The 10327-nt window shown below is 43.0% G+C and overlaps 1 protein-coding gene and 1 long non-coding RNA gene across 5 annotated transcripts in view; one reads left to right on the plus strand and one right to left on the minus strand.

The window, feature by feature from the left end:
- LOC134931934 (uncharacterized) overlaps window positions 1-4777 on the plus strand; it is a 59063-nt gene extending 54286 nt beyond the window's left edge. For both annotated transcript variants that reach the window (XR_010179208.1, XR_010179209.1), the window contains one exon: window positions 4697-4777. This is a non-coding gene — a long non-coding RNA (uncharacterized LOC134931934). The remainder of the gene's footprint in view (window positions 1-4696) is intronic.
- Window positions 1-5403, minus strand: part of ANPEP (alanyl aminopeptidase, membrane) — a 171179-nt gene extending 165776 nt beyond the window's left edge. For 2 of the 3 annotated variants that reach the window (XM_063925823.1, XM_063925821.1), the window contains exon 1: window positions 5015-5403. The gene's annotated coding sequence lies outside the window, so the exon portion shown is untranslated. Of the gene's footprint in view, window positions 1-3925; window positions 3949-5014 lie in introns of those variants that run through there. The other variant, XM_063925822.1, reaches the window with a different exon arrangement.
- Between the last annotated feature and the right edge of the window lie 4924 nt (window positions 5404-10327).

A 10327-nucleotide genomic window follows, 5' to 3' on the forward strand; every position in this document is an offset into this window, starting at 1 on the left:
TGAACATTGGTTTTTCCTTGTCCACGTGAGTACGGTATTTACCCCGGAGATTCGTCTCCGCTTTCAAGAACTCCCTTCCGTGAACTTTCCTTTTTCAAGACAAGAGACTCTTTCATCATTTGGGACACTTCTCATTTATCACTTGCTGTTGGGACATTCCCTATTTATGTTTATGTATTTATGTAACATTGTGATTGGATAGCGCGATAAGGTGGTAGTACTTTCTTTTTCTGTCCATTTACCTCTGCCTGTCAGGCAGAGGCGTTCGTAATCACTGCAGGTCACCCGCAATAAATGCGGGCGTATGCGCAAGACGGGCCCTGCACATGCTCCCATGGGGCAATTGCAAAAAACTCTGGTTGGAGCGCGATTTGCGATCCGACCTGAATTACCCTCATAGTGCGCTGTATGTACTGCATTGTATATACCACACTTTATGTAGTGCAATATATGTATTGCACTGCATATTCTGCACTGTACGTAGACTGCATTCATATAATGCATTACATACAGCAGAGCCGGTCATAGGCATAGGCAAACTAGGCAATTGCCTAGGGCATTTGATATGCCTAGGGGCATCAGCAGCTTCTGCTGATTAAAATGATATGCAGCATGCCTATATTCTGTGTGTAGCATTTCATATGCAGATACAGCCACAGTGTCACACAGTATATATTACATATATATGCATATCATTTTAATCAGCAGAAGCTGCATGTGCATCCTAGCCACATAGCAATACAAATAAGATGCATTTTCATAAAAAAGGTGTACCCGACGTTAGCATTGAGGCAATATTTATCAGGACACATCTGTATCCAAGCAGAAGCAGAGGTCACAGTGTTAGTGGCAGTGTGAGTGCTATGTGCATGTGAGTGGGTTGGTTGTGCAGTAGTGTTCGAAATATGTGTAAGGAGCATTATGTGTATCATGTAAAAATGCATTAATAATGTGCAACATATGTGTAACAGGGTACTACTGTATGTGTGTCATTATATGTATAGGGGCACTAATAATGTGCAGCAAATGTGTAAGGGACACTATGTGTGTTATTATGTGTATAAGGGCATTAATAATGTGCGGCATACAGTTTGTGTAACAGGGTACTACTGTATGTGTGTCATTATGTGTATAGGGGCACTAATAATGTGCAGCAAATGTATAGTGGACACTGTGTGTGTTATGTGTATAAGGGCATTAATAATGTGCGGCATATGTGTAAGGGACATTATGTGTAAAAGGGCATTAATAAAGGTTGTCATAATGTGTAAGGTGCATTATGTTTATAAGGACATTAACAAGGTGTCTCATATGTGTAAGGGGCATTACTGTGTGGAATGTGTGTAAATGCATTACTAATGTGTGGCATTATGCGTATAAGGTGCTCTACTATGTGGCGTTGCGTATAGAAAGGGAACTACTGTGTCGTCTAATGTGAATAAAGAGCAAGAAAAAAAGCATTTGGTTTCCCCCAGCACCCTGAATGATAACTAGATGTAAATCCCACATAATAATAGAATTCAGAGATCTTCGTTACACATATTTGCGCAAATGTGTGGTTAAGCCCCACAGCCGCATCAAGGCGTCTCTGTATATTTGGGGTCCCTAGCGCTATATCTAGGTGCAGGGTGTGGCACCCCAAAACACCAGCATAAGCCAGAAAGCCCAGCGTAACATACCAGTGAAAAAACTATAGTGTTAATAAATTAGTATTTAGGAAGCCAAAGCTATAGAGAGGGTGATACAAACATGAAATGTAATTAAAATAGAGAAATAGTGTTAAAAAATTAATACGTGAAAAGTGTTAATAGAATGTAAAGGTATGCCACACTAAAGCCATCCAGCTCAGCCAGTCCAGAGGCACCACACCTCACACCTCCATTACCCCAATCTGGGTTTAATATTAACCAGCAAGGAACCACATGATAATGGCTCCTTATTACAATATGTCTAAGCTAAGAGCTACACTGCACCTAGATATAGCGCTAGGGACCCCAAATATACAGAGACGCCTTGATGCGGCTATGGGGCTTAACCACACATTTGCGCAAATATGTGTAACGAAGATCTCTGAATTCTATTATTATGTGGGATTTACATCTAGTTACTGTTATCATTCAGGGTGCTGGGGGAAACCAATGCTTTTTTTTTCTTGCTCAGAAATACCCCTCCCTTTCGAGTACCTGAATGATATCACTAAGCTAATTGAGCATCTACCAATATATATGTCTGTGAATAAAGAGCAATAGGGTGTGGTGTAATGTGAATAAGGAGCAATTCAGTGTGATGTAATGTGAATAAGGGGCTCTACTGTGAGGAGTAACGTTTATAAGGTAAAGTGATACTACTGTGGGATGTAATATGAATTATGGACACTATTGCATGATCATATGTGAATAAAGTTGCAGTACTGTATTGGAATTGGAGTTATTGCGTGGCCGTGCCCTTTGCCAGCAAAAACACACCCCTTTTTGGGCTGTGCGCCAAATGTGCAAACTGTTCCTATTTAAAATATAGGGGGTACAAGGTCAGAGGCGGAACCAGCAGTGGTGCTAGGGGGCACCAGCCAAATTCTTGCCTAGGGCATCATATTGGTTAGGGCCGGCTCTGACATACAGTGCAGTACAGTGAAGTACATGCAATGCAGTATATACAGTGCACTACATAATGTAGTGCACTGTATGTACTGCACTATGGGGTTTAATCAGAGTTGTTAGCAAACCAAAAAAGTTATCAATTGGGCAAAACCATGGGGGTGATTCAGACCTGATCGCTGAGCTGCTAACTTTGCTGTCCTGCGTTCAGACTGTCACTGCCCCCGGGGGGAGTGTAAATTCGCCGTGAAAGTGTGCGATCCTATGTGTACGCCGAGCTGCTAAAATCCAGTTTGTGCAGTCTGTGCACAGCCCAGGCTTTACTCCTGTAGTGCAATGAGAACAGGCTGATTGGTGCCGGAGCTGACGTCAGACACCCTCCCTGAAAACGCTCAGTTGTCACCCACAATCGTCCTCTTCCTGTCAATCACCTTGCGAACGCCCGTGCGATAGGATTTTTTGCACCATCCCGTCGCTGACCGGCGATGCCCACTGTTGTTGTCCGATGCACGTGCGCATTGCAGGGTGAATACGCATGTGCAGTTAGGACCTGATCGCCTCCTGTGCAAAAATGCACAGCAGCGATCAGGTCTGAATCACCCCCCATGTTGTACTTCAGGTGGGGCAGATGTACTCTCTGCACATGTTACATCTTCCCCACCTGTAGTGCAATATGGTTTTGCCCAATTGCTAACTTTTTGGGTTTGCTAACAACTTTGCTAACCCCCAATATGTAGTGCACTGTATGTTCTGCACCATATGTAGTGCACTGTATGTTCTGCACCATATGTAGTGCACTGTATGTTCTGCACCATATGTAGTGCACTGTATATACTACACTGTATATGTACTCCACTTTTTCCTGACAGTTATCATCAGACTTACTGATGTCTTCTGAATCACTTTGCCGCTTAAAAAGCATTGCAGTAAAATAGTTTCTTATTATGTTCAGTAACATTCATTCACGATGCTCATTAGCTGAGACATGTAATTAGCAAAATGTTTGTTTGCCACAGTTGAATTTTTGTTTCTATATTGTAGAACATTGCTACAGTATAATGAAAGTACTGATGTATACAAAATGCACAATTTGAAGATAAAGGGACCGATTCTAAATGGCAAAGTGGGTAATGCTAATGCAGGAATCCATAGGGATCATGTGCCAACAAGGATACCCGTGCCGCCCATTCATATTTCGCCAGCTGCTGCAATCATCATCGTTAGTAACTGCACTTACATCAGCTCCATGCTAGGTGCAAGAGATCCGTCACAAACAGGCTTCCTTTCCCCATACACATGACTCGGAATCGTACAGAGCTTCAGCTACATACCTGAGACACTACCACAGGTCCCGTGCAATCACATTGTCACCACCTAGCTGCCACTATGGAAATACAGTTCCAACTGAGGGGCAGATTTATTAAGCTCGGTGAAATGATAAATTGGAAGGTGATAAAGGACCAGCTCCTGTCATTTTTCAAACCCAGCCTGTAACATGGCAGTTAGGAGCCGATTGGTTGGTACTTTATCACCTTCCACTTTATCACTTCACCGAGCTTAATAAATCTGCCCCTGAGTTTCATACGATTCAGGACAGAGATACACAAAAATGCATACATTTGCATCTGCACTTGTAACAGTCGTCACATGTATCTGTGCACAGAGATCCGTCCAACTCACAATCAGCCCCAAAATGTGTATTACACGTACAAGCCTGTAGTATAATATATACACAACAAACGATAACTGGTATCTGTACTGTAGTTTCATAGTCATACCTACAATAATTCACATTTTTGGGGGGAATTTGAGATTGTATGCGATAACGTCATTGCTGATCATAACTTCTGCTGCTGGCCCCGATATACTGTACATAAAGCTGACACCACATCTCAGTACCTATCACTGTTCATTTGTAGATTAAGTAAGTCTTCTCACCTTTATAACCCTCTATGTCTCTTTTTCAGGCATATAGTTATACAGTATGAATTTACTAGAAAACACAGATTATTATTACAAATTATTTTTTAAATATTAAACATAATTTGTCTATTCTGCTTCAAAGATGTGGAAGAATTAATGGGTTCTTTCTTATATAATAGGAGAAAAAGAACGCCAATGAAAAGAATAATGTATTATTTCCAGGTGAAGAATAAGGAACAGTTCAGAGATGTAATTGTAAGAAGAAATGAAATATTTTAGTGTTTGCTATAATAAGATTTTGGAAATACGTAAATACGGAGCATGGTTTTAGGTTGTGCTCGCTGTGGGATAGAATGATCATTAACACACTCGTTTTCTAATATCCACAGAGTGTGGGAATGAAAAGATAACATTTACATTACCTATTGCGCTTAAACAGAAACCTTCATTGTACTGTGCGGAACTGGAAACATAAAACCACAAGAGATCTTACCCACCTTTGTCTATTTATTCCACAGATTCACAGACATAGAGGATTCTTGCTGTCTTCCATTAGAGGTTGTGGTGCCCTGCAAAGTTTCTTTGCTTAATGATAAAGTTTTGTTCATGGGACCAGAGAGCAGAGTGTCTGCATCCAGCCAGCTTTCCAGCTTCTGCAGTCTTTCTTTCACATGGGCACACACTCAGAGAAATGTGTGGATGACTGATCTATTACACCAAATAAGTTCAACTTCTCCCTCTCTCACTCACTCTCTCAAAATTAGAAACAGGGTAGGCAGAATTTCTCTCAACATAAATGCTAGTAACCTGACCTACTGCCTGAACAGCACATATTTACAGTTAACCTCTTGTGCGCATCATAAGATGATGATGCTGTCCAATAGCACAGGCAAGAACGCGAATATGAATGGGATAGGAAGTGTATAATATGAGTAATATACCACAAGCTCATGGAAAATGTCAGTGCCCTTTAGGATTTGTGCCAAGGAGCTCATCATTTATAAGTATTGGTAATCCCTACTGCACGTTATGTTTATTACCTACATAAATGTTAATATATTAAGACAACAATGGTGTTTACATTAAGGAACCTGGTAAAATTTCTACAAAGTTGGATGGTCGACTGATTTTACATTTTATTGCCAGATCATTCAGGGCCAGATTCAAATCTTAAGGTCTAAATCTCCTGTCTAAAGTGATGGGAGATTGGGGGGCGATATTCAAATGTTCCTCGTTTTTGCCCCTATAGTGCCCAGTACAGTCGGGTTTAGGCGCGCAAAGGACATAAACCCGACTAAACTAATGGGTGTGATCGTGAAAAGACCCATTTGGGCGCCCAAACGGGTCTCTTTACACGCATTTCAGCTCGCTACCTCTGGGGGTAGCGAGCTGAAATGAACTTGTCGCGCCCGTCGGCATTAACATTAGAATACCGCCGGCGGGTGCGATCACGGCCAGGAGGGGGGACAGCACATTTAATCCGGCCCTCAGTGTCTGTTAATAATTTGTTAACGCAATTTAAAATGTATTTCGCTTAAACTCATCTTCCACCACTGGCTTACCTGCAGAATATAAATCTGATTTGGTCACTGACTGGATAATTTTATAATAGCCAGTGACAATGAGAAATTTTGGCTTTGATTTTCATGAGATGTACATTACAGGTTAGGTAAGTCGGCTACTGGCTGTGTGTGACTGTGCGGCACTATGGGAGAGACGTCATTACGTCTCTACCATAGTTCCGAGGAGCGGGTGGCCAGACGGGGGTCAGCGGTCTGGAAACAGGAGCGGGGCTGGTGAGTATTGTGGGGTTTTTTTGTGTGTAAGTGGCGCTACTAGGGGGCATCTCTACTGGAGGCATATCTACAGGGGACATCTCTACTGGGGGCAGCTCTACTGGGGGCCTATCTACTGGGGGCATAACCACAGGGGGCATATCTACTTGGGGCATCTAATCTGGGGGCATATCTACAGGGGGCATATCTACTAAGGGCATCTCTACTGGGCGCATATCTACTGGAGGCATCACTACAGGGGGTGTCTCTACAGGGGCATCTCTACGGGGGCATCTCTACAGGGGGCATCTCTACTGGGGACATCGCTACTGGGGGCATAACTACAGGTTGCATAACTATGGGGGCATTGCTTTTGGGGGCAATACTACACAGGGGAATATCTACTGAGGGCAATGCATCGGGGACACTTAATAAGGAGCATCACTCCTGGGGACATAAGGGGCACTACTGCTGGGGGCACCAATACTATGGGCTCTACATAAGGGGCACTACAACTGTGGGCACTACCACTACAGTGGGCATTTCATAAGGGGCACTACTACTGAGTGCATTGTATAAGGGGTGCTACTGCTGTTGGCATTATGTGTATTTGGGGTTCTACTACTGTGGACTTTGTGTATAAGGGGCACTAATGTGTGTCATACCATGAATAAAGGACACTACTATGTGGCGTAATTTGAATTGGGGATACTATTGGGTGACCACATCCCTTTCTTTTTGAGACCCTGCCCCTTTTTTTTTTGCAGCACACACAATCCCTTTATTGCACAGGTGTGTGTGTGTGTGTGTGGGAAGGGGGGGGGGGATGAGTTCCACCACCTCTCTAGGACCACTTTAAGCACTGACCACGGGGATACCAAACGCATCCTGTACAGTAGAGAAACCAAGAGTTAATGGAGATGTTCACCCAAATACAGTAGTACTTAAAATATTGATAATTGAACTGCAATTATTCAATATTTGATACCCTGGTGTTAAAGAGATACTCTCTTTACTGGCTTAAATATAGGCATCGTAGTCACATCACATGTTAAATAGGTGTAGTTGGAGGGCAATTGGGCATTGGCATGTGAGCCAAGTATAGAGTGGATGATAATGGCACACAGATATAACTGCGGACACTGCAGACTTGTGTGTAGAAACCAGTATGATTTCAGATAAATCTCTTGCACCAGTGGAAGAATGTAAGTGTGCACTGATAATAATGATGGCTGCTAGAACAAGCGGATGGAAAGGGGCAGTGTCCTTACATAAATGCATATAACCCTTCAGACAGGCGAATATTCATAATTCGATACATTTGTGGCTGACTCTTGTGCAACACTGATCCGGTATAGAGCACCTCTCCATCTGTTTGCTAAATGATGCAAGCCCATAGGAACAGTCATTTAGAAAAATGTCCCTAAAAGACAGGAACAATAAATGAATCATGACTATTCTGCAAGTGGACGCAGCTGCCAAACCACACTGGCAAAGCACGTATTACTAAAGTTCTAGCCGAATACCGATCCAAATTCCGTTGCCAAAATCTTAAGAGCTGACCAAATCTGTATCTTTCTAAAACTGATTAAGACTGAATTAAATACCAAACTGAATCCTGATTTTGGTGCACACCTTTCTTATTCCTATAATGACCTATTAATATAAACATGTAACTGGCACTTTCTCCTGTTACTCCCTTGGTCACACTCACCAACTATCAGTATCACCCGCAGCCTGGTAATTATTTTAGGGGCATCATTTGCACACTATGGTATAATATAGATGTACAGTAGGAAATATATGTATGGGGATTTGTTTTTACCAGGTAACTGAGAACTCACTGGAGAAACAATTTAGTTTTGTGCTTCACACATTTTGATGCTACAGTATGAAGAGCGAAGGCACAAAAACCTCTGGCAAGTTATGTTTGTTTGCGTTACAACGATGCTGCTTCATTTAGGAATATTTTAGTAATTGCTCTCAATATAAACAGGTTATGTGTTTCAAAACAATTGTATTTCTGGCACAACTGTGATTTTTATTAGTTAATTTACTCAATTTTAGGATTGACATTAAACATTCTTTGTAATGGGTCCCTCGGTTTAGCTGTGAAAGTCCTGGGGGAACATGTTGTCATAAGACGAGCATTGTTCTTAGATGGTGCTGAGAGGTACAAGAGACACTACACAGGAGGATAGCATGATCCGTGTGCGTGAGTGGTTACATGGAGGGAGCATAATAGCCAGAGCTTATAAACTTTACTAAATACAAATCAGCACACCCACCAGAGAGGCCCTTTTTCTGCTTTTCAGTATTTATTGGCTTGCAAGACTACATTAATCATTGTATCAAGTTCTTGGATTTATGTCCAAATCCTGTCTCCCTAGCTGATGTATCACTACAGTACAGTTACCAGCACACTTTTAGCTATTTTCAGTTATTATTTTAAAGGACCACCAAATCCCACTGTCAGATTCTGAGATGTTGATGTCTCCGACCCAGCGCCGGGCTCTTGCGGAGTTGGACTGGTGGAGTGTTGGAAGTGAGATGGTCTTATATAATTCCTTTGCATCAATGTAGACGAGAGACTACTGGGATTCCAGAACAGAAGGCAGGAGGTCAGTGGTGAATGGAGTGTAGCATGAACTGAACCTATCTCCGGGTGGTTGGCGAAGACCCAGAGCAGGGGCATGGAGTCTAACCCACAAGGAGGTGTGGGCTTCCCGGCGCCCAATGGGCAGGTTGTGGCCACCTCTCTGGGTCACCTGAAGCTAGCACTAGATAACTGAGAATGTCTTGAGGGAACATGAAGTGAGACCGTGAGTAATCAATATTATAATTTTTGAGCCGGTGGTTGGTGTTGTCTTACTGGAACAAATGGTTATTGTTATCAGACTGGAACTGATGGATGATATTATTGGACTGGGACCGATGGATGGTATTATCGGACTGGAACCGATGGATGGTATTATCAGACTGGAACCGATGGATAGTATTATCAGACTGGAACAGATGGATAGTATTAACCAAACTAACAGAGCTGTGGTCTGGCACCAAGGATGCTAACTAGTTTTCTGGGGAGTTCAGGCACAAGCTCACACACATAGAGCTGTGTGACTTATGACACTGGCAACCTTGGCTCAGTGAACTTGGGAGTTTTAAACCTGTGGGAGTTTGAGGATTGTCTGGAACTCTCAACTGACTCCCATACTGACCAGGGTTGGTTGAAACCAGATCACAAGACATGGAGCAAGATGGTTACCTCCAGTCTGCTGGCCTGATGGAGATTAGGCCCCAAAGGCCGCCTGGCCCCCTATCACAATCCTTCTCCCTGCCCGTGCACGCTGCCTCTGTGATGCTGCTGTCTCTGGCAAACACCACTGCAGCATGGACCAGGCGCTTTCGGAGATCGGGAGCAGCATGCCAGACCCACAGCAATGGCCGGACGGGTAAACAGCAGAGTCACGGTCTGGGTTCTCAGGCATCAAACATGACACCTACATTTACATATTCAGGTATGAACCATGAAGGGGACTTATATTGCGGTGACAGGCAGCATCTCCTTTAGCTACTATCCTAAGAACACACTCCCATACTGCTGTAGTATTTAAGGTATGGTTACAGGTACCAGCTGATGTCAGTAGGCATCAGGCTTGACAGTTCACTCTGTCTGAGCATCAGGTTAAGTTTGTCTATGGCATGCTATGCTAGTCTCTATGGCTACTGTAATCTCTTGTTTCTGACCCAACTTGTCTTCCAACCATCCCTTTTTAGCTAATTTCCTGATACTGAACCTGTATGATCCACCTTGATATATGGCTGGTCTCCAGCTGTTTTGTCAGTTGGTTCCTCTACTTTGTAGTGGGACTTACCTGGGGTCTCAACATTTGGTTCTCATGCCACAAAGTCCATTAACTGCTTCCAAGTGTGCCCTTTCAGTGGCACACCCAGGGGGGGTTTCCGAGTACCCAGAAACCCCCTCCACTAAAAAAAAAAAAAAAAAAAAAAATTTTTTTTTTTTTTAGCTGCATG

This window comes from Pseudophryne corroboree, chromosome 6 (genome assembly GCF_028390025.1).
Source record: "Pseudophryne corroboree isolate aPseCor3 chromosome 6, aPseCor3.hap2, whole genome shotgun sequence".
In the NCBI taxonomy this organism is placed as follows: Eukaryota; Metazoa; Chordata; class Amphibia; order Anura; family Myobatrachidae; genus Pseudophryne; species Pseudophryne corroboree.